Consider the following 24,556-nt stretch of genomic DNA (forward strand, 5'->3'; position numbering starts at 1 on the left):
TCATATTAGTCCAGCAAAAGTAGAATGAATTAAAACTTTATTTGACTTTTGGATTAATTTTACTCCTAGCTGTAATAATTTCCCTAGTACTTTTGCTGCTCTGTCCTATTAAACTTGAGGATAGTATTGACGTCGGCTTCTCAGAAGTTAATTTCTAATGGTTCAAAACCTTCCGATAAAATAAAATTCATTATAGTACAGTAGTGTATTATGCAAACCTCTGGAATATATTTGAAAGTCCAACAGTTAATTTATGAATAATAATCAGGCATCTGAATGGTTTAAAATAGTGGATAAACATAAGGATTATTTTAAAAACAGTTTTAACATATTATCCATTTCTCCCCTTTCCTCCCATAGTTTCCTTTTACCAATAAATACTCAGTAGGGTCTTTCTTCATAAGAGTTTTATTAAAAGAGTCTTGGGATTCAAGGGTCTTGAAACAGCATATGCATGTAGGCTTTTCAATTTGACCTCAAGTTCAAATTCAGATTAAGGATGAGAGGAATAAAAGCTTACTTTCATAAATGTGCTTTCATTCCAGGTGGATGTTTACTATGGTATAACTATCCATAAACTCAGTTGCTGTTGGTATTCATAATAATAATATTAGCATAGCAACAGCAGTGTGTGTGACATTTTACAGAATACAAGAGGGCAGGTCCCTGCCCCAAGAAGCTTACAATCTAAAATTCAACACAGAAGAAGCAACAAAGGAAGAAAAATGTGGAGGCAGGAATCTGTGATTCTTTCAGGGGGTTGTGCCAAAAACTTAATAAAAGCAGGTGAGTTTTGAGGAGGGATCCAAAAGAAGTAAAAATGGATAGAATCTCAACACACATTCTGGAAGGTAGTTCCAAACATACATGGCAACAAGCGTGAAAATGAAGGGTCTTTTAAGGAAGCAGCAGATCTTTGGAAGATGGTGGAACTGGAGGAGTAAAGGTCATAGAAGGGGATGTGTCAGGAGATAAGCTGGGCAGGGAAGTGGAGGGCTTTGAAGGTAAGGCTAAGGAAAGCTCCTGGATCCAGAATCCAGAACAGATTGACAGGAGCAGCAAATGATGTTGGTATCCGATGGTTCATCCAGATTTCCCTTTGTGCCACACTTTACAGGCGCAGGTCTGTATACAAGCATTTTTGTTTCTGTTTTGTCCCTCTGCTTTCTCTGGGAAAACCTGCTATTAAATGCAGAATTGGAACTTGGTTCTTGGGTTTTCTGCAGACTGCTGTGTGTTCCCATTCAGCAGTAAACATTGGGTTTCCCTGGGGAAAGTGGTGGCGGGGAAAAGAAAAAGAAAAATAGCCCTGATCAGACATGGGCCTGAAAAGCATGGGAAGCGTGGTGCAAAAGGAAGTCTGGATGAGCCCATAAAGGGTCCAGTCTGAGACAATGGAAGGAAAGAGAAGAGGCAATACCAATAGCCTAGGTGATAGTTTTCGGTAAAGGAGGAGACATGTCAGCATCTTGCTTGAGATTGTGTGTTTCACTGGCCTTTGAATCTTCTTGCGTACATTGTTGTCTTTCTGTTTCCAAACTTGCCAGATCTGAACTGATTCAGCATTGTCTCTTGTCCTGCTATTGCAATGCCTTCTACCCAGAACAGATCCTGAAAAGGCTCTGAGCCATATTCCAGAAGTGCACTATAATCAGATAGCGCAGGGTGCAGCAGCTTTTATATTTTCCGTATCTAAAGCAGCTCCAAGAGACTCAGAGAATCTGGCAACATTATATGATATTGTTGGAGTAAAGATAGCAAACATATTGTATGTCTATGTAAACGTATGTCCCTTAATATTGCATCTCCGTAAATATTGAGTGGTGATCTGAGATCAGTCCATTATTTCCCCATATTTCTTCCATATTTCCATTCCTGATAAAGATCATTTTCCTATACCACTCGTAGGCTTTTCTGTCTAGCATAATTAAATGTCTTGTAGTAGGGATAGTGTACAATACCATAGTGATCATGATCAGTGGTGTCTTTATCACATACTGAAATAAGTATTGTAATGGGAATGATACTTTTTTTTTTTAATAGAAATGAACCCGTAAGCTTAGGAGCACCAAAAAAAGGTTGCTGACACTTTAGTAGCCCAAACTAGAGCCAGGGCCAGATGAACTGGAACAGAAACAGCCCACCAACAGCAGCACCAATTACAGAAAACTAATGATTTGGCACTTGACCAAACTGCTGTTTACTGTTAGTATAAGACATAAGGTTTAGATTATATGGAATGCCTCCATGCATGTTTCCACAGGCAGTAGCTGATTCCAAAAAGCAGACCAGCAAAAATAACTTTATAGAGTCTCTGGCCAGAGTTTCTTACTCATATGGTCCCAGCAGAGATGAATTGGGCTGAACGTAAACAGCTTTTATAATCTTCTTCACAGCTGTATGTAAAATGTAGATGATTGTTCATATCAATTTAGAGCACTATAACTTGATAAGGCATGGGAGCGATGTGTTCTATAAAGAGCAATTTGTCCATACCAATGCAATTAGTTGTCATTGTATTTCAGCAACAAAGATGTATTCTAATAAAATGCTGGTATTCAAAGTACCAGTTTAACAAAGCAGTTTTTCCCCCTGTAGGTATACTGAAACTCTTAAAAGCACTGAAAGGGAGCGAAAAAACCAGCTATTTATGTTGGGGAAACCAACCTGTGCTGGCAAAATGCTAACATGAAATTGCAAATGCAACAGAAACTTCCATTTGTTTAATAGTCAATTACTACTGTCCCTGGATTTGTGAATATGGGATTTAGATTAAGACCTCATGGTGAACAGATGGACTGATTGCAGGGCTCTGAACAATATGTCCTACTGCTTCCCCGCTCCTTGTGTTCTGAGTTATAATCAAGTTTCCTTACACCCTGCCACTCAGCAACAATAACAGTGGAAGTAATGCTAGCAGAGTCCCTTCAGATATGCATCTTTCCTGCAATGCCCTTATGTAGATAGAGCTTATTTTTCCAATCCCCTACCCCATGCTGTTCTTAGAATCATACCACATGGAGCTGATTGTAACAGGGCATTTGCGGCTCCTGGTATCTGTATACCCACTGGAATGTTGTAGCCTTTTTACGAATCCCCAGGGATTACCGTAATAAGTCTGTCAGCATTTTCTAACACATCCCACTTTCAGAGATTTATAACTGCATCTCAGGCTCACAGCACCTTAACTCCATGAACATAATATGAACTTCTAACCAATTTAAACCAACCTAGAATATAACTCAGCACAAACTAAACCCTAAATAAGTCTAGCAACAGCAATTAAATGTTCACAGTACTGCAGGAAAAGTCAGAAAAGTCAGGAAGTATTTAACAATACTCCATGGAAAGGTATTGACCCCCCCCCAATACATTTCTATCCCCAGCAGTGCTTATATCAACATTGGGGGTGGAGAGCAACTAGTGTGTAATTATACAGATCTGGTGGTTGTCAGTTTTTAAAGCGAGAACAAATGGGATTTCATTTAACAGGTGAATTGTGATATTTATAGAATAAGGAGGCTGTTGTTGTTAAGAGGAATTCAGTAGCTCATTTAACTCACCCCTGGCTTGGAGGCCACTCATCCATCTCCCCAAAAGGGAGTAGCTGGCAGCCAGCCAGTGTGAGACACCTTCTCTCTCCTGACTAGCAATTATTCCAACTTCCCAGGTAGAATGACCCCCCTCCTTCTCTCCTGTGGGTTCTCCCAACTTCCCCAGAGCCAATTGAGGGGAATGCATGGGGGGGGGGGAGTCCCATTGTGCAAGTGGAAGACTTGCTGGCATGACTTAATAATTGAATCCTGCTGATGATGATGATGATGATGATTGCTGTTAGTATATTGAGGGACGCAGACTCCATAGTTGCACTAAATATATTTTGAAAGTTTCCAACTCCCTACATCATCCTTTGGTAAAGGGGTTGTTAGAACAGCCACAGTTGATTCAGTCACAACTTTACAGGGAAAAATAGCTCGCCATGAGAATGGTGTTTTTGGTAACCTTGCTTTTTCTTCTAACATTTCTCCAACCTTCCTTTGTGCCTTTAACCCCAGACAGTGTTTTTAAAACAATAAGGGAGAATTAGAGACTCTTTAATATTGCCATATCTGGCATCTTTATTGTTACATTTTATAAATGCTTTGCAGATACCGGTTTTAGATTTAGGACTGACATATACAATTCTATGATTCTGAGAGCCTGTCCAGGAAAAAAAAATGATTTAAAACTAATATACAAAATGGCCTTAAATTTGAAAAAATAATAATGATATGATTTGATACATGTTTGGGGAGTAAACATCAAACAACTAAACAGAATAGCTACAAAGTTCACAAAAGTAAATTCACTTGCATTCGCAAATATATTTAGAACTGTGGCTATAAATACGGGGCTTATATAGATATTCATCAGAAGCAGGTCTAGCAGAAGAGTAAGTCAACCGTGATTTTGCAAGCCTGGTCTCTTGTAACATGCAAATTGACTTAAGATGGCAGGGGTGAATGCTTCTGTTCTGCCACCAATTTTGCTCTATAGTGCAACCACTTTTTGTTATCTACTCTAATGCCCTTCATCATCTGTGATGTTCTCCAGTAGGATTCTGTCACGGGTTTGTTTCATTGCGTTATTTGTGGGAGACTTAAACAAATAACAGGCCAACCCAGTTTGTATTCTCTCCACTATGGACAGATTGTTGTTGGAGCCAGGGTGCTTCCAAACACTCAATATTTTGTGGAAGGAATTCAAGAGCATACCAGAAATTTAGGTAACCCAAGTGGTGGGGTGGGGAACTCATAGGCCAATCTCGGGCCAAAATACCATTAAGAAATTAAACTTGCCAAATGGAAGGAGGTGACATCAACTGATAGGCACAGTGCCAGAGTTTGTTTCTGCTTTAGCTGCATTATCTCATCAGCTGATGAGCAGGGGTTAAATCCTGCTCAGTTGGTTGTTCCCTGCTGAGAAGAGGGACATGTAGCCAAAGCTCAGTGCTTGGTCTTAATATCCTGCTGCAAACAGCCCCATGCTGCTCTTTAAAACTGCAGTTTTGGATGTTACAAGAGCAACTTGGTGCTGCTTGCAAATGGGTTTTAAAACAGCCTCTGAAAGCGGTCCAGTGATGCACTTTGAAGTCCTGACATCAGGTGATTTTTTCTGGCCTGCTAGCCAGAAAAAGCTACCTTAGTTCAATAAATACAAAATATAAATACTTATTATAACAAATACACTTAAAACAACAACATACCTTTAGCAGTTAGGAAAGTGATGGGCAAATGCACTGAAAAGTGTGGGATGAAGGAATGATTGGGGAGAAGATATATAAATGCCCCACAAGCAAATCAGGATGAATGTTTCTTGTCACATAACTACCCTGAAAATGAATCAAATGAATGTTCAATAAAGACTGAGCATAGTCTATCCTTTGTATAAGCAAGTCAGAATTATTAATAAACAGGCCATCTGGCGAAACCCCTTTTTTCAGGTGCATATACCATGAGGTACATGTAATGTTGTAAATAGTAATAGTGCACATAGCCATCATGTCCCACCATGCATTGAGAATTACCATTTTGGTGAGTGTGTGAACTGTTCCACTGACTTGAAGTTTAGAAGGCCAGGCAAAATGGAGAAATTTTAAATATCAAAAGTCCAATACATATGCTATAGAGAGAGCCCCTGTCTTTCTCATCCATCACAGAGTCTGTGAGGGGCACCAGGCAATTACTTAGGGAGCTCTGCAATACTTGCTAGCAGCATGGAATAAATTCAACACAAACTGGACACCATGTTAGGGGAAAGGTCAGTTCCATTAAAATAGAATTGCATATTCAAAATTGGAGTTATTTGGTTACTGCTTACTTACCAAGAGTCAAATCAGCAGGCTATAGTTAAAGGTTCAATTTTATTTTGAAAGTACCTGAAAACATACAGCCTTCCTCATTATTTTGACATCATTTCCCAAGTTGCATTCTCTAAGAGCTGGTGAAAGTATGATTTGTAGTTTGTATTCAGTAGTAGCATTAAAACTGTATATCTACCCAAAATGTATGTGAGAGAGTGAGTGGCTATTCCCTCTTCCATTCTACTCGGTCTAATCTTAATAAACTTACTTGGCTTTTATGAAGTTGCATGAAATCACACTGAATGGGGGACACAGCCTGGAGTCTTGTCCTGATCTGTAGGACCAAGTGGTTTGGTGCAGGGGTACCGAAGGAAGAAGTCGAAAATGATAGAATGTCCAGTTCTAGTGCTTTATTAAATAAAAGTGTAAACTTACAATGCAGCCTTCAGAGCCCTGCTGCCTTTATAGACTTGGGACAGATACTGAAGCAGCAAGCAGTCGTCATGACTTGTCCGAACCCAGGAAACAAATAAGCAATTACTTATATGGAAGCAAACTGTGTAAGCTGGCATCAGTAGTCCATTTCATTCACCCCTGGCTTGGAGGCCACTTTCCAACTCTCATCCATCACCCCAATAAGGAAGTAGCTGGCAGCCAACCAGTGTGAGGCACCTTCTCTCTCCTGACTAGCTGAGCCTCCCAAGCCTACAGATAAACATAGCATCAAAGCAAGCCAATCAACATATATCAAAGCAGGTGAATAAACATATGTGAGTTCATTCTTGCAGTAGCTAACCATTAGTCCTGGGGTTATATTGACTGTCAAGATACAGGCCTTCTGGAACATTTTCACCATTTGGTGAAATAGTACATACACAAAACATACACAAGTATGTTAAGATGTGCACTAAGACTTGTGTGGTTCCAAATTATACAGTATATCATTCCTATATCTCTACTTTCCCAACAAAATAAGACACTGCTATATGCTCCAAGGACTAGAGGCAAATTACAGTTATTTCAGAGAGTTGAAGAAGGGTGTTAGAGAATGGGCATTTGTTGCTTGTGGCATTTAGACTTCAAAACCCTGGAAACTTGTTTCTCCACACACAGCAATGGGACAAAAGAAATGAGTGTACGTACCATTAGTGATGTTGCCTCTGTTGTTCCAATTTCTGTTCTCTCTGAAGACTGACTCCAGTCTTGTTCATGGGAAAGGCAAAGGGATGTGATGTTATTAGTCTTAAATATATATTGGAAAATGGCCTAATCACAAATAGTACAATTAAATTAGCTGAACACTGCAATCTTTTAGCCATTTACCCAAGTACAAGCCTCACTGAACTTGGACTTATTTCTGAGTAGACTATGTATGCACTATATACAGCTTTATTTTAGCTGTATTGTGCTGAAAATGAATGTGAGGGCATGGCAGAAACGTAGGATCACCGTGAGGTGGTGTTAGTGTCATATCTGTGTGTTTTAAGTCAGTTGTCCAAACTTAGCTTCAATAATAATATGACAAAGTGGCATTATGCAAACTGCTGTTTGAAACCAAGGTGCTCCTAAGATTCCATTACTCTCAAAGATACAGTAACATAGATAAGCATGAGGTGACTGCATAATAGGAGAGAGAAGGCGGCATGGAAATGGGGGTGATCTGTGTGCAAGGTAGAGTTGACAAAAGTAAGGAGGAAGGTGGAGGGGGAAAGGGAGTGAAGGTGAAAATGGACATGGCCAAGGGGACATTGGGAATGGGGTTGAAGATGAAAGCAGAGGCATGAAAAGGTCTAAATAATAGGAGAGGACAGTGGCTCCATAACTGGGCAGAAGGTGAAAGGGGTGCTGCTTGGTTGCATTGTGTGGGTCTGTAAAGATGCAAGTGGTTATCATGGTTTGTGCCCAAGGGAATGACAGAAGGCATGGTCATGGGGAGAAGGTGAAAATGGGGGTGCAGGATAGAAGAAAGAAGTCTGGTTGGGGAGATGAACAGTGAGCTTAGTAGTTGCATGGGGTGTGAAGGGAAGCTCATGGTAGTTCATTTGTGTGGGCTAGGAGGGCTGGTGAGTAAAGTAAGCAGGGATGCAGCCCCTAGTATGTTCACTAGATTCTCTCTCTCTCTCTCTCTCTCTCTCTCTCTCTCCAATTAAAATTTCATACTCCCTTCCCAAAGATCAAGGATTCCTGGTGGCTTTGGGGGGCAGCAGAAAGCGAAGGCAACTCAATTTTTCTCTCAAATAGGCATAGGGAAGCAATTAGGGAATGTGTAATCTAGTCTGGCCATTGTATGATCTTATAACCACACAATGCTGAAGAGTATTGCAGGAAGGTTCCTTAAATCGAAAATGGATGTGCATTCTGGATGCATATACAGTGGTACCTCAGGTTAAGAACTTAATTCATTCTGGAGGTCCGTTCTTAACCTGAAACTGTTCTTAACCTGAAGCACCACTTTAGCTAAAGGGGCCTCCAGCTGCTGCTGCTGCGCCACCACAGTGCAATTTCTGTTCTCATCCTGAAGCAAAGTTCTTAACCCGAGGTACTATTTCTGGGTTAGCGGAGTCTGTAACCTGAAGAGTCTCTAACCTGAAGTATCACTGTATATAAAATGCATTGATGAAAATTACTAATTAAGATTTTTAGGCAAAAATATTTTCACTGCTAGTTTAGAAAAAGCAAAAAGGGCAATATCTTTTACTCCTCTTTATTTGTTTACCTAATAGATTAAACATAAGGTGGACTTAAGTATCCACTCCTCCAGTGCTGAGAGGCTTTAAACAGATTATTCCTTTCTGGTCAAATGATACATTGTAAATGAACGTAAGCCGCTGTACTCCTTTGTTGCTAATGAAGTGGGAAAAGCAAACAAAGAGCCCCTGGCAAAGGTTGATTGGACACACAGTACATTCAAGGAGCTAGCCCTGATTATCAGTGGGATATCAATTTGTCTTAGGGCTGCAGCACCTGCTACTAATTGCTGGTGAAAGCTCAGTGGTCACTGTATAGTTTACCCCACTCAGCGCGCTCTCTCTCTCTCTCTCTCTCTCTCTCTCTCTCTGTGTGTGTGTGTGTCTGTCTGTCTGTCTGTCTCTCCAGTAGCTGCTGAGAGCAGGACAGCTAATTGCTATTGCTTTAATGCCAGTGAATCAGTGTGCTGAGCTAATAGCTGCAGATAGAGGGCACACAAATTCCTGCTTGGAGTGTATGGCTAGTTACTTGTGATGACTAAAGCGGCTGGAGTGCATAGCAGAACGTGGAAAATGTTTCTTTGTGGCTTGCTGATATGAGAAGGTATTTCCCCCCCCCCAAAAAAAAATGTTCGCTGTTGTTCAGGCTATGATTGTGATGAATGTTTCTCATGCAAAGAGATTGCTGCAGTTCTTCACTTCACCTTGTTTACCTTGAAAAGAGAAAAAGGAAACCTCGTTCTTATGTGCGAGACACTCACTGTAAACAGGCTTAGCAGGAAAAGAAACTTAATGCACAACCCAGCGTTGGCTAAGCATGAAACTTTCAGCTATTCAGTAAGTTGTTTTTCCCCACTTTAAATTGGCATTGATTGTAAACTACCTGAAGAGTGGAGATTCTCTCAAAGAGCGAAGTAATGTATCTAGCTTATGAATCATCTGCTTTGAGGTTTATAGCTGGAAGCCGGCAGTAATGAAGTGGTACTACTAACCATTTATTTTAGATGTTCAGTAGCTTCTCTCACCCTAGAAACTGTCTTCTGCATATTAACTTCTGTAGCATGCCTGCTTTTACTTGTTGTGTTTTGCTTCTTAAAATTCTTGTCTGTTCACAATTGCAGTGTAAGCCAGTATATGCTTGCAATTTTCTAGTGTGGTGTTGAAAGCAAGTTACCTTAATTATGGATTTGACTGTTCTGTGTTTTGTTGTTTGTCTGATGGAAATAGTTGAGAGGGCTGTTATCCAGAAAGAAGGGGCTGCATTTTACTTGTTGTCTAATGAGGCACCATTTGATCCATATATTAAGTTAATTGGAAAGCTGTTCAGAGAAAATATATGAGGTTGGTTTATTCATTGCAGCAATAAGCCCTTTGCATGAATACAAAATAGCTGAAGTAATAACTTCTTTGCAGAGTTAGTGTGTTTTACTTGTGGAACGTCAGCATACAATTTCCTAAACATGTGCACAGTTTTACTTTATATACACCCCAAAATGTGTCCAGCTATGGTGTGAAATTCAGTGTGCACAACAGATATCCGCATTATTCCTACAATCACTGTTGCTATTTTTGTTTGTTATTATTAAGAGATATAACACTCAACTAATTGGGTCATTCTTAGAAGATACATCTTGCAAGTTTAAGTCTGCACCCATACTTTTCTGATTCTCACAGACAGCTAATTGTTAGAGCCGGTAAGCAAATTTGGCAGGAGGTGAAGTTGATGCTTCTTCTGATAACAAAAGAACAATTAATTTACACACTAGGGAGCATTTTCAGCATTAACTGTGCTGTGGCTAGCCTAACGGTTATAGGGGAAAACCCCAACTTTCTATGTTACTTCCAGTTACTCAGGTCCAGTTATGGGTTCTCTCTCTCTCTCTCATGTTTGAAAGGGTTGTCTTATAGCTGATAAAGTGTTATTTGATGCTTCTATCCGGTTGTGGTGTTACTCTTGTTTCAGCAATATAATCTACCTAGGTTGGAGTCAGAGCCCTATGAAATAAGAGTGCAGTTTAGACAGCGTACTGTTCGGCTTAAAGACAAAGCACCTCTCTCTTTGCTGATGCAGTGATGTGCTTAGGCTGGAATGTTAGCTTCAATCACTTTGCCTCACCAGTTATCCTTGAATGGTAAGAGTGCAGGCTGTAGCAAACTCTGGAATTTCCTCTGTGCTTTATAGTTATCTACTTGTCTTAAATCACTGGTTGGAATAATTGCATTGTCATCTCATGTCATCTTAGCTCAGGTGCAATAGCTTTGCCAGGGGAGCAGTCGCCTGTAAAAATAGTGGCACTGAAGTTCTTAATAATCTTTGAAAAGTGTTTTTTTTCATATTGGATTATTGATTTACCCATGTGTGTCTCTAGTATGTTTGTTGAAAATATTAGGTAGTGTTCAGTGCTGAATTAGTAAGTCAGGATCAAGCAATGAAGTTTGTGAACTATACAATAAAGGATACCTTGATCCGTCAGTTTGAAGTCTTAGAGCTAAGTGCCAACAGGTGAGCAGATCCGACCACGTGAAAAGAGTTAGGAGCAAACTCTAGATCAGGCATCCCCAAACTCAGCCCTCCAGATGTTTTGGGACTACAATTCCTATCATCCCTAGCTAACAGGACCAGTGGTCAGGGATGATGGGAATTGTAGTCCCAAAACAGCTGGAGGGCCAAGTTTGGGGATGCCTGCTCTAGATGGATAGCCATGTTAGTTTGTTGCAGCAAAAGTTACAAAGATTCCTGTGGTAGCTTAAAAACAATTTTATTGTGGAACAAATATATCCATAGTTTAGGAAGGAATATGTGTGAGTACTTAAAGTTTAGTATGTTCCCAGTAGTCCAATGCATTCATGATTTCACACTTTCTGCAATATCACAATACAGATTCAAGCTATCCTAGACCTAATTTGCCCATCTGTGCCTAAAGAGGCAGTTGCAGAACTAGCAGTTTTTATTCACAATTAACTAATCATGAATAAATGCTACCTCTTGATTCTGTAACCCGAATCACTAATAGATTAGAATCCCCTTACAGTACTTAAAGACACATTCTCAAGATCATATAACAAAGGCTAGTGTATACACTTTAATCTAGCTCTCACTTCTCCCACTTCTATAACAAACCAGATTCAAACTCAGAAAAACATGATTTTTCTAATTATTTCACTGCACATTTATATCCTCAACATTATGTTAAACTCTGATCCAGTTTAAATTTGAGTGTTTAATGCATTATTACATTTATATCCCACTTTTCAACCAATAGTTTTCACAACTAAAATGGAAAAAACTTCATTATAATTATTTAAAAACTTATAACTAAAAGTTATCACTTCTGCTTCCGAAATCTGTCTTACATGTGTCCTATACTCCAGTTTCACTACCAAGATACTGTGAGAAAATTATTTTCCATGAATGCTCTTTGCTTTCTAACCCCTGTGAAGTGATCTTGTGAATTCAAGTAGAAAAAGGAGAGCAAAACTGGAATTGAGGTCTCCACCATGCAAGATGAGACCTCACATCCTGTATTGTTAAAATAAGATATTCACACTTCACTGAATTATTTCTGCCAATGCTGTATTTCCTTGCAATGCATAACAATGAAGGGGTGGTGAAGAATGCATTTGCTTTGGTGCATTCTTGTGTTCATTTTGTGCTAGTTTCTTCTTGCCATCCAAATTGTGATCAAAAGTCAAGATACATTATGCCTCCCTGTGGAAATCAAGTTCACTATGCAGAAGTAAAGTTACATTTTTAAGTGATCCCCTTGTATCATCCTGTCCAAATGGCAGGAACTTCCATGACTCTTCTGTTCCTCCAGAGGCAAATATAAGTTCAGAGATTACAGTTCCCTTGCTCCCAAGGATCAGAAACTTATGTACTATGAACTAGTTCAGGGCATGCACCCCAGGGCTTTTTTTAAAAAGGCAGGCTGTGTGGGGAGGGGACATTCTATACTTCCTTTCCATGTTCAGGATTTTAAAACCGCAAAATGTTAAAATAAAAAATTGGAAATGCTTTGGGGCATTAAAAAAATTGGAAATGCTTTTCAGTAATTATTAGCCCAGTGTGTATACTGTGATTAGTTTTCCAAGCAATCCTTACATGTATGGTGTGAAGCTCTGAAGAGAACAGCTGCTCCTAACTTGGTTGTTGAAATTTAAACATGCCTTCAGCATGTGGCAATTGATGAAAATCAGGATGCTCATATGATCTGGACTGCCAGAAATAAATTGGCTGTGTTGTACTCAGGTACTGCAAAAAGGGAATTCAGGGTGTGACATTAGAGGCCACAACTGAAATTTCACCATACATGTTACAAATTGTCAACAAAAATGGCAGCATGCTAGCAAGCTTCCATATTGCTAGTGACTGCAGATGTATAATGGGTTTTTTTTTACTTATGAAGTTTTCTGCAGTAATTAAATGTTTTTTATTAAAGTGTAGGCTGACATTTTGATAAGGTGAGGTTGTGTGGACACGATATATATTTTAAAAATCTTCAATGCTTGAGCAATGCTAGTTCCACAATAAAATCCAGACTTTGAGAATCCTAAGGATAGATTCTTCCAGTGATGTGAATTCTGCTACACATTTTTCCTTGAGCTGAAAATTTCAGAAAGTTTGCAATAATTCCCCTCTGAGGAGTCTATTCATGTGTTAAATGTTACTAACCCTTTTATACATTTATCTTCTCAATGAGTGGATCTACTTGCAAGAGTTGTGTAATATCAGACAAAGGAACCTATCTACTTCTGTGTGCCCAGAGTACTCCTTACTGAGAAATCTTTTTTGAGGAAGTTGAATTGTAAGATTCTTACATTGCTCAGCTAAGTAGCACAACTTAATGTGCAACAGAGTGGCGAAGCTAATATATGAACTGGCTCTTTAAAAGTTACAAAAACTCCACTGTGAATTGGTTTATTGTGTTTAGCAAGCTGTAGAAATTCTTCATGTGTCAAAATTTTATAAAACTAAACTTTAATCTTAAAATAACTTGATGTATGAACATTTGCTTTTAAAAGACCTCATTATCTAATAATATTATCTAGAGAAAACTAATGCCTTAGTGTCTACAGGCAGTATCATTTATCGATTTCCATCTGTTCATAGTTATTCAAGTATATGATTGTTCCAGCGGGTTTTAAATTAACATAAATCATTTAGCCAGTGCTGTAACAACTTTACTAGCTTGGCTGATCTAATTATTTTATTATCCATTTGCATTGTGGTTGTGTTTAGTAACTTCGGAAACAAATTGTTCCCTATTTGAAGTTTGCTCCAGTTCGTAACTTGTATATTGTTAATCTTGGCTACTGACTGCACAAGATAATGATGTTTTTAATTATCTCAACCTTCTGTGGGCAAATGATCCCTTGGCCAGAATCCAGAGCCCCCTTGGCTCCGATGTTCACATAATGCTCAGCACAAGCACAGACTGCCCTCCTCACTGGACTCCCTGACTTTGAAATGAATGGAGCACCCCTTGCTTGTACAGAGGTTCAAGAGGTTGGACCTGCTGAAGTTGCATTTAGCAGTAGAACCAGTGTGGTGTATAGAGCATTGGACTGGGATTAATGAGAGCTGCTTTCAAATCCCTACTCCATCATGAAGCTCACTAGCTGATCTTGCACTGGTCACTGTCTGTCAACCTAGCTCTACATCACATAATTGTTTTAAGAGCAGGGAAGAACTTTGTATGGCACTTTCAGCTCCTTGGTGGAAGGCCAGGATTGAAACGAATACATAAATAAATAAGATAGTGTGAACGTAAGCAGTCCATGATGAATGGCAAACTTGCATCTATAAGGGGCTTTAGCCTGTGATGCTTAGGAGGGCTTCAAGCAGCTTCATTGTGAGATATTTGTATGTGTTTGCTGGTTAGTGGAAGATTCTGATTTATTTATTTATTTACTTATTGCATGGCACATTGAATGGTGCTTTTTGAGCATTTGTAGTGACAACCCAAAACCCAAATTCTGTGTGGATGTTGCCATAGCTATTCCCTCAGGATTGAAAAGGGCAGCATGCACAGGCCTTTTATATGGCTACCCACACTTAAAGAAGTTGTATGACTTGGCCTCAGTAGTATATAACCCCTTTGTTGTATACTTCATTTGTTATTGAAACTGCATTTCCCCGAGTTCCATTTTCTTCACTAACACCAATGTATCACGTAGGAAACAAATACATTCAGCAAATGTAGTAAGAAAAGACACCTAGAGATAAATTCATTGGGAAACCCACTGCAATGTGCTTTTGCTGATGGCTGCAGTTCATTTGAACGTTATGGCTTCCATGTTCTTCCTTCGTGGGATGAAAAATACATCCTATAAGTTGCCATTCTAGCACATTCTAAAATAAATTTGCTTCTTGTCTTCTGAACGAATCCTTCTGGCAGTCTTTTGAGTTGTTGAAAGGATAATCTCTTAAGTTAAGGTGGTGAGTAGGGTTAGGCAGAATAGAGAAACACACTCAGAATTGAATTGTCAATTAGAAGTGACTTCCCACTGGATATGAATGTTCTATTGCTGAGAGATGTGTGATTTCTATTATTTAGAAGTTTCTTTCATTTCTGTATTCAGTGAAAGGAAAGCTTGAGCATGGCCAGTAGAATTAATAACAGCTTCCTGTGTAAAGGAAGACAGCCATGTACTTAATGAAGTGCATCATTCTAATAGCAAGTCCTCCTAATGAATGCTTTCCCTGTTGTTTTAGAAAGGAGCCAGAGTGACACTTCTCTGATTCTGGATCACTGAATCCGTATGGAAGCACAATTTGTTTGTCTGAGAAGAGTCTCCTTTAATTTTATTTTAACATTCAGGATGCAAGTCTATTACTTATTTTACATTTCACATTTGGTGTGCTAGTGCGGGGTGTTACATTTTTAGCCATATAATTATTTGCTATTACAGTCAAAACTTGATGAGATCATATCAACTAAGAGCTCAATGGAAGAAAAACATAACCCTCACTAAAGATGCCTGGAATAATGATAAAAGCATCGAGATCTGATACATTTGTTTTTCAGTGTTTATTTCCTGTGTACTTTTTTTAACAAAAAACATTTATGATAACAGCTGATATAAGTATGTTAATGGCTACAGAATAATATCTCCTTGAAATATGAACAGATGAGTTTCAAATTAAGTGCAAAATGATATGCACTCACATAGTCCACATGATGTACTCTAAAGTGGCTGAAATTGCCAGGAAAAGAAATCTTGGGGTTGGTAGTAGAAAAGGTAAATTCACTCTTAGGAAAGGTTTTGTAAATAATACATGGGTGAATTAATTGCAATATTATTTTATGACTTTAAAAAAAAATCAAGCTTTTTCATAAGATAAAAAAATCCAATCTAAATAAAACACAGAAAAACAGAAAGAAAAGAAAAAATACAGACTCCTCTCTCAAAGGTAGCTCTTAACTCTTGTCTCACATAGAAGGTGGTGGACCCTCCCAGCTCTCACCTGGGAGCTTTTCTTTCTTCTCCCAGTCTCTCACCCTGAGAGGACTTTCCTTCCCTGTGTCTCACTCAAGGTCCTTCCACCAACCATCCACCACCTTCATGTGGTTGTAATCCTTCGACCCCAAAATGGACCAGAGCAGAGGACACAAAGGAAGACAAAAAATATACAGAAAAAAGCAGAATAGCCGTCTGTTACATAGAGAAATAATTTACTGTAGAATGACATCCAGATGATCTACCTTCTGTTAGGCAATATTTCCCCAATCTTGCAACCCAAATGTTTAAGATTAATTCATTTTTCTTTTCAGTCCAAAAGGGGTTCTCTAATTATTGTTATTAGCTCAACCATTTCACCCTCCTGTTCTGGCAATCATTTATCTATATTATTCTCCGTAGTCTCTGCATTCTCTTTGATCCCACTTTCCATTTCATTCTTCTCTGGTCTGCTTTCATTCTCCATTTCATCAGTCTTAGATCTAATCAGTTTTATTTGCTCATCAAACATTTGTCGAAGGGTGCCAACAGTCAGTGGAATGCCCAGCAATATACTTGTCTTTCTGAATGTTCTTGGTCTTATTAACAATTCCGTATCACTTTATCACCCACCTCCACTTTAAGATCTTCACATCATTCTCTTTTCAAATCACATTCCTTTCCTATGGAGGAAAAATGAAGTGGCAAAGTTACTTTCAATTTCCAAGCAACACTTTTATTGAGAAAACAGAGAATTAAAAATGACGAAGATAAAAATTCTTAGCACTCAGAACTCCCAACAGGGCTCTTATGTGGCTTTTGGGCAAAATGTTGATGCTTCTGCTCATGCGTCATTCACCCACATCAGCTTCTCAGTCTTCAGATGTAGAATATGGCTTTTTTGGAGCATCAGAGGTTAATTCTCTGTTCACTTATCTCCAGAGTGATTTTGATAGCCAAGATCAGGCATAGGCAGACTCGGGCCTCCAGATGTTTTGGGACTACTTCTCCCATCCTCCCTAGCTAACAGGACCAGTGGTCAGGGATGGTGGGAGTTGTAGTCCCAAAACATCTGGAGGGCTGAGTTTGCCTATGCCTGGCCAAGATTTAAGATTTAAGATTTATATATTTACATTTACTTAGTGACCTATAGTTTTAGCTTTTAGTAGACTTTGCTAATAACACATTTATTTTTCAGTATCTTTTGATGTTGAAGAAGTGCTGAAGATTAGAATCGCTTTTGGGGCTTATATTCAAACAGTCAGCTAGCTGTTGCACATACTAAAATTATTCTTAGTGGCCTTCTAAGTTAAACACTTTTATTCACTTACTAATTGGATGAACAGCATCTAATCAAAGAGACAAGACCATCTAAAGGCTGAAAAAGAAGCATAGTGGCTTCAGCTTACCTATTGGTTAGGGCCTGTTAAGTTTACTGTGTACTGGGAAATGTTTAGCTGGGCATGTTTAGCCTGGAGAAGAGGAGGTTAAGGGGTGATATGATAGCCATGTTCAAATATATAAAAGGATGTCACATAGAGGAGGGAGAAAGGTTGTTTTCTGCTGCTCCAGAGAAGCGGACACGGAGCAATGGATACAAACTACAAGAAAGAAGATTCCACCTAAACATTAGGAAGAACTTCCTGACAGTAAGAGCTGTTTGACAGTGGAATTTGCTGCCAAGGAGTGTGGTGGAGTCTGCTTCTTTGGAGGTCTTTAAGCAGAGGCTTGACAACCATATGTCAGGAGTGCTCTGATGGTGTTTCCTGCTTGGCAGGGGGTTGGACTCGATGGCCCTTGTGGTCTCTTCCAACTCTATGATTCTATGAAATTGATACCTACATTGACTTCCACATATTGAACTAGAATGAAATGGCCATCCATTTCCCACCTTACACATTCTGGTCATGCATTTCCCTATACAAAGAAGCTAATATATAGCAAACATAAGTCTAGGAATCCCTGCCACCATTTCACCACTGTAAAGTGATGAATGACAGAGAGAGGCAGTTTGGAGGAGAGAAGTGGCAAGGTATGATATACCTAACCCTTTCTGCACCACTATATTACTGAAATGCTACTGATAGTCATTTTTCTTTTATATGTGGTTTCCAGGTGATTTGACTGCATCAAATGGAGAAAAGTACTTAGCGACTTTTCTGCTATTTCACAAGTCTTGCCACTTTGGCTTGGTTCTGTACCTGTTTGCCATTAGACCAGGGATGGCTTTTTAAATATATTTTTTTAGGCTGAAGACGGCACTGATCTATGGCCGACCTTTAACCAGGGTTGGGGAGAATGTAAAAGTAGATGTGGTCAATGTGTAAAAGTGGGTGGGGTGAGAACTACAGTTCACAATGTTGCCTTCCAAAATGCAACCCCTGGGACCAGTCTGTAAATTTAATAATTACCCCCTTTTGAATTAGTAAATGGACAAATATGTAGGTGCTTGGGGGACCACCAATTTGTTTTTAGACATAATGGACCCATGTAAGCAGTCAATTAAAGTAATGAGGGGGGGGGGTTACAATAAAGCCACAATAAACCCTTGAGGGGGTGGATAAAGGTTCCCCTACCCAACTAGTTCCATTTTGTCATCTTGAAGAATCATATACAGTAGTTGCATCAGTGTCAACTTTCATGCATTTCATATAAGCGAATATAGCGAAATCAGGGTATTGGGATTTACTTTTAGATGTGAGTTAGTGCTGCATCTAAGCATACTTGCAGTTTGTGGAAATTGGGTCAATTTATAGCTTTATATGTTGGCTGATGGTTACTTTCTCAGTTTTTTTTTTTTTTTTGTTTTTAAAGTAGATTATGTTGCTTTCCTCCAGACATCAGTTCTGGGACCTGGGTGAAAGAATTCCTGTGTGTGGTCCCATGGGCATCCTTTCTGATTAGCTGCAGGTAATGTAGGTGCAAAGGATGCTGGATAGCACATTACCCACTACAACGGTAAAAGAAAATGTGGGGAAAAGAACTCTTGGCCACCTCACAAAACCATAAGGTAACCATAACTTGCACATCCTGAGAATTCATGCACACACAACAACTATATTCCTGAAAAGGCTGGGCATACTGCTTATCTCCCCCTTCTCCTGCTCTCTAGATTTATATTTATATGTAATATGTAAGGTATATAGAATACGCAAGATATAACTGTGGAGGCTGTTGTAGGTTGTGCAACTGGTACAAAATGGCAACCAATAAACACCATTGTGCAACAGATGTTTGGTGGCAGATCACTATGTTCTGTGGACATTTGTAAGTTAATTTCTCATGACCTAAAATTAATTCATATTTTCATTTTACCTGACCAGCAAACAGCCTTTGGGGAAAAAAAATACTATTCTCCTTGCTCTTTTTGAAGATAATTCTATAGATTTATGTTTTGTAGGAAATACCTTTATGTTTTTAACAATACATTGTTAATAATGGCGGCACTTAAGATGATCTTAAAATGTTGTACTCAATATACCTAGCTAGGCATGTATGTGTGTGTACATATATGCACACACAGGCACACACACACACCATATGTCATAGACATTAATCTATTGGCGTTTAATTGGATTTTCTCCCTAAAGTCTGATCACATCATCTTCACAACGGGGAGGTTGTACTTTTCGCATTTATAAAAACCCACTCCACTGTGATTTGTATGGCTTACTCATGGCAAGATTATATTTAAAATGTTTGTGCTCAGTAGTCACATGCTTTAAGCCAAACTTCTAATTACTGGCAGTTTTTGTCCTTCCCTTGCAAGTTTTAAAGTCCACTGTGAGTGTTTAAACAGCTCACTTGGTGTAGTTCTATGAGAGGTGGTGCTCGTCAAATGGATTTGTGATTCTTCTGTACGTGTACATGGCATATGGAGGGAAATGTAAGGACTCGGCAATCCCCTGCATGGCATACCATCACTGCCACTCTGGTCATCTGCCAACCTGCTGGCTTCTACTGGTGTCTGTCTAGCTGGAAGGAAGCCAGGCAGTACTTCTGAGCTGCCACTGTGGGTGAGACTGGCACTGCATGGAGGTGTTGTTCCAAGCCCTGTTTGGACAGGATGAGACAGGCAGGCAGTCACAGTCTTCAATTTAAACACATACACACATGTCCTACATACACAGCCATGCATGTACCGAATGTTCAGTTATTATAAAACCACAAGTGCAGCACTCCGTTGTTGGCTACCCTGACCAGGAGGGACTGGATTCTGTTGTTTTTGCTTGACTGCAAGGAATGGATGAATCTTGTCAATTTCAGTTTTTCTGAGTTTCTTCTTAGTTCTTCACATTTTTCAGCAATTTTTGATTTTTTTTAAAAAAATTCCTCACAAGTGTTTGTCAGTATTTTAGTGAGAATTTTTCCTAACAGACACTTTTTTTAATTTTTTTTTTTTTTGCAAGCTGTCTTTCCTAATATAATGCATGTTGGTATTTTATGAATTTTCTGCAAACTTTCTTCTGATATGAACACTTTTGTACATATTGTTTGACTGGAAAATTTGGAGAAGTGCAGATTTTGAAGAGTACTTGATTTTCAGTTCAGAAAGGGTACAGATTGGGGACTTTCCCATTGTAGCACAAAGTGGATTCCCACAGTCCCCATCCCCACTGACTATTCACTACTTCTTCCCACTTCTACTCCTTTTCTCCATAGGGAGAGGGGGGGCATTCTTCAATGTTCTCTCTACTTCCTCCACCAGCCTTTTCATCAGGGGTCTCTGTTGCCTGCTTGACGAACCTTTCCAGGTGCCTCTGTCCCATATCTGCCATATGACAGAAGAACAGGGCCAAGAGTATAGTCTCTATTCACTTTCCCTTTTCATGGGAGAAACATATAGTGGACTTTAGCTGCATCTCATTTCAGCTACTGTAACATGCTCTACAAAAGGCTGCATTTTGTACATCAAAAGTTTGTACAGCATGTGCTTTCTCATAGCTATACCCTGGTTAGCAGTCTGGCTGTAGAATGCTGAACCAGTGAAGTTTCCGTACCCCCTTCGAGGAGCATCATGGCCCTGGCTATGGCCTATAAAGCCCTAAACATCTTGGGGCCAGACTACCTAAAATATAGCCTTCTTCTATACAAGTCTGCCTGGACTTTTATGTCTGTGGGAGAGGCTCTCTGTGGTGTTCAACAAACATCAGAGGAACATTTGATGGGATCTGAAGATCTGGAACTCCTTGCCAGGGGAAGTCTGGTTTGCCCCTTTTCTGGTGACCTTCTGTTGACAACAGAACACCTGTCCTGTATGCAGAATGTTCCAGGTTCAATCCCTGGCATCTCCAGGTAGGGCTGGGAGAGATTCCCACCTGACGCCCTGGAGACTCACTCTGAGTCAATGTAGACAGTACTGAGCCTGATGGACCTATGGTGTAATTAAGTAGAAGACAGCTTCCTGAGACAGGTGTTTGGCCTTCCAGGTTGACTTGCTTTATTGCCACAGTGTGTGTAGTAATCTATTTTAATTGACCGGGATTTTATTGGATGTGTCTTACGTGCTCTATTTTTATGATGTTGTTGGTTATTGTTTTGTATTGATCCCTGTTAGCTGCCTTGGACACCATCTGGTAGAAAGGTGGTGTTTAAATTACGGTAAACTAAATGAAATAAATATAACTATATATTTAATTCAATGAAATAAAAGGCTGTAACTCAGTGTTTACCTGATTTACATGACTGTTGACATATTTTCTGGTGCTTAAGGCAGAAGAGAAAATGGTGCCCACCACCACTCCGGTTGTACACAAGACTGGCCAACTGTAGACAGAAACTCCCATGAACGCTTCTCCGTGGGAGTAGAAATACAATCAGTGTAAATAATATAGCAATCTGTTGTCATTTCATGAAGCTGCCTCTTGAAATTCTATATGGAATGAATAATACCACAATGTAAATAGCATTTTCCTTGTGTTAGTTAAGTCTCTCTGATTTGTGTTTATGTATAGCGTGAATCACTGGCACATTATGTTGCAATTAATATATCCTCTCCTGCCCTTTAACACACATATAAAGGCTAAACAGGGATCAGGGAAAAATATGTTTGAAAGATTGTGCAACTGTTTAATTTATGAGGGGTTAGTCAAAACACAGCTCACGTGAGGACAGACTCAGGTGGGCCTCTTTCTTGGTTGGTAGGCCCATCTGTTGGGAAGAAGCAAGGGGGCAACAGTGATTTTCCAAGCATTGGGAAAATACAGTACCTGGATTCTTTTTTTGTATCCCCCCCCCACTGCATCTGTCTCTTTTCTTTCTAATCTGTAAGCGCTTGTGTCAAAAAACCTTTCACTGATGGTCAGAGATGTGTATGGAGAAATTACTAGTAAGGATAAGTTGCTGCCTCTGTTCATTTACAACATTTTAACCATTTTCTGTATGAATGTGGTTGAAACTCTCATGTCCTCCCTTTCAATGATACATTGAATGTATCAATTATTCTTTATCCTCTCTGACTTGATGCGGCTATTTAGAGTTAGGCTGACCGATTCTACTGAGGTTCAAAGGTCTGGCTCAATCTTGCTTTTCAAGCAGTAGAAGTGGGAAAGCTAAGATTAGATCAAGGTTAGCATGGCTGAGTGACACTTGGATTTAAAAGAAAAAATTTTTGACTGTTACAGAAAGCTTAAAAACCAAAGACTGTTTCAGATATTCCTGGGTAAAAAGTAATTTATTTTGAGTTTGTGGCATTTCAAAGATCACAGATTTGTTATTCACTGGCACATCCAGCTGAAGCTACACAAGAGGAGCAAGAAAAGAGCTCTTTGATCTCATAGTACTCGGGGTTTATTTGGCTTGCTTGTTTTTATAGTTTATTGGGCAGAGCTGCCTCTTCTTTTTTGCCCTGAAAAACCATGTTTTCTTCTCCAAATTTGTCTTGAATCAGTTGCCCATTAATTACAGAACTCAGTAATTTTTGGAAGGTAGGATAATTCTTGTGTTTGACTGTGTACAAAGAATGCAAAAGATAATATAATGCACTTTCATCATGGTTTCTAGGTGAGAAGGCAGGTACATTTTCATTTTCAGGGCATTTCCAGCCTCGGTTCCAATAACAACCATCATGATAAGTTAAGGCTAGCTTAGAAGACCACCCATGAAAGTGCCCTGTGGTTAGGTTCCATACAGATGTCTGCCCACCAGGTCATTCTCTAGGCTTCCTGACTGCTCGCCACCCTCCCTGTAATTTTCCTGCAGTGCTCTAGAATTTCTAGATGTTCTGGGGCATTGTGGAAAAATTAAAAATGATGAGTGGCTTCTTAGCTGCTGCCACTATAATCCCATAGCCAAGAGACCAAGCAGGTGGGAGAGCCAAACAGCAGCACTGGTGAGCCCTGCCTGAATGTGTGGTCTTTGGCAGCTGGCTGAGGGTGCTGGATGATGTTGCCAGCCCTCTAAGAAACTTTAGTGACTGAACAGAATAGACCATGGAGATGTTTGAGAAGAGACTCTGCTCTCCATGATATTGGACAAATATATATATTCCCTCTGTTGTCTGTAGCTACTCCTACACTCAAGCTTCTGACTGTGGTTCTACGTTTGAAAAATCACAAACAAGCTTCTGAATTCACAGCTGGACACAATCCAGTGGGCATTGGGTAAAGAGCTACCCAGCAGTTCAGATCTTTGGAAGGAGCTTAGTTGGATTAGGACATGGAAATATTTGATCAGAATTGTCTTCTCTTCAGAAATCTGTTTCTTTGCCTGTTCCTTTCTCCCTCTCTGCCTTGCACTGTGGCAACAACCTTGTTTCTATCCCTCTTATTGTGGTGCATTTAGAATTATTTTTGAGCAGGCAATAGGAAGTCAACAAGCTGTAATCCATCATAAGAGGATAACATTAATTGAGATAAATATAAGAATGTATTTGCTTTTGAGTCACTGTAGTTGTAGAATGGTATATGATGAGTGGCTATGCAGTTGTTCCCTGTGTGTGTTTGTTGATCTATTGAGAATAGGACACCCCGTCAACTTGAACTTCCAAAGTGAGACTTCATTTATGTTTGTTGTGTACGCTCCCAGTTTGTTCAGGATGAATTTTTGAGATGAGGAAAGACATTTTCCAGAAGTGCAGTCATGTTTCTCTCTCGTAGCAAACACAACAAAGAGCCTTTGCAGCATGCTGAAGGCATCAGCTTTTGTGGACCACAATCCACTGCATAAGAGGCATGAATTCTAATCCTAAATGACAAGAATGTGCACTCAGTGGGGATGTAGAGGAGTGAGGTCAGAGGGAAATGGAATGCAAACTGAGCAGAAAGTGACAATTACCTGAAACCAATTAACAAGGCAGTGATCAACTGATAAGACAGTTGTTTAAAAGGTAAACAAAACTTAGTTTCTGTTTTAGCTATAGGTAATAACTGAAATACATGGACATAAAATTTGCCCACAAGCATTTGCCCCATTCTTTGAATGGGGAAGTTGCCTGTTTCTCAGTCCCCAGAGGGTGGGAAGACATGCAAATGTTGGCACTTGCACTGGTGTTGTGAGTTGGAGTTTCCAAACAGACCCTATGGAAGTTCTTGCACCAGTGCCAGTCAGATTAAAACCGAGAGCTAATACTAGAGCTGGCTACTGCACT

The 24,556-nt window shown here is 39.5% G+C and overlaps 1 protein-coding gene across 26 annotated transcripts in view; it reads left to right on the forward strand.

Moving 5' to 3' along the window:
- The window catches only part of PCDH15 (protocadherin related 15), a 623,360-nt gene that overhangs the window by 268,844 nt on the left and 329,960 nt on the right, over positions 1-24,556 (forward strand). The window contains exon 1 of one of the 26 annotated variants that reach the window (XM_083503003.1): positions 9,032-9,133. The exons of 18 other annotated variants lie outside the window; for them this stretch is intronic. The gene's annotated coding sequence lies outside the window, so the exon portion shown is untranslated. 7 more of the 26 variants (XM_083503018.1, XM_083503016.1, XM_083503015.1 and 4 more) reach the window with 7 other exon arrangements.

Source organism: Podarcis liolepis (assembly GCF_965112155.1).
Source record: "Podarcis liolepis genome assembly, chromosome: 5".
Lineage (NCBI taxonomy): Eukaryota > Metazoa > Chordata > Lepidosauria > Squamata > Lacertidae > Podarcis > Podarcis liolepis.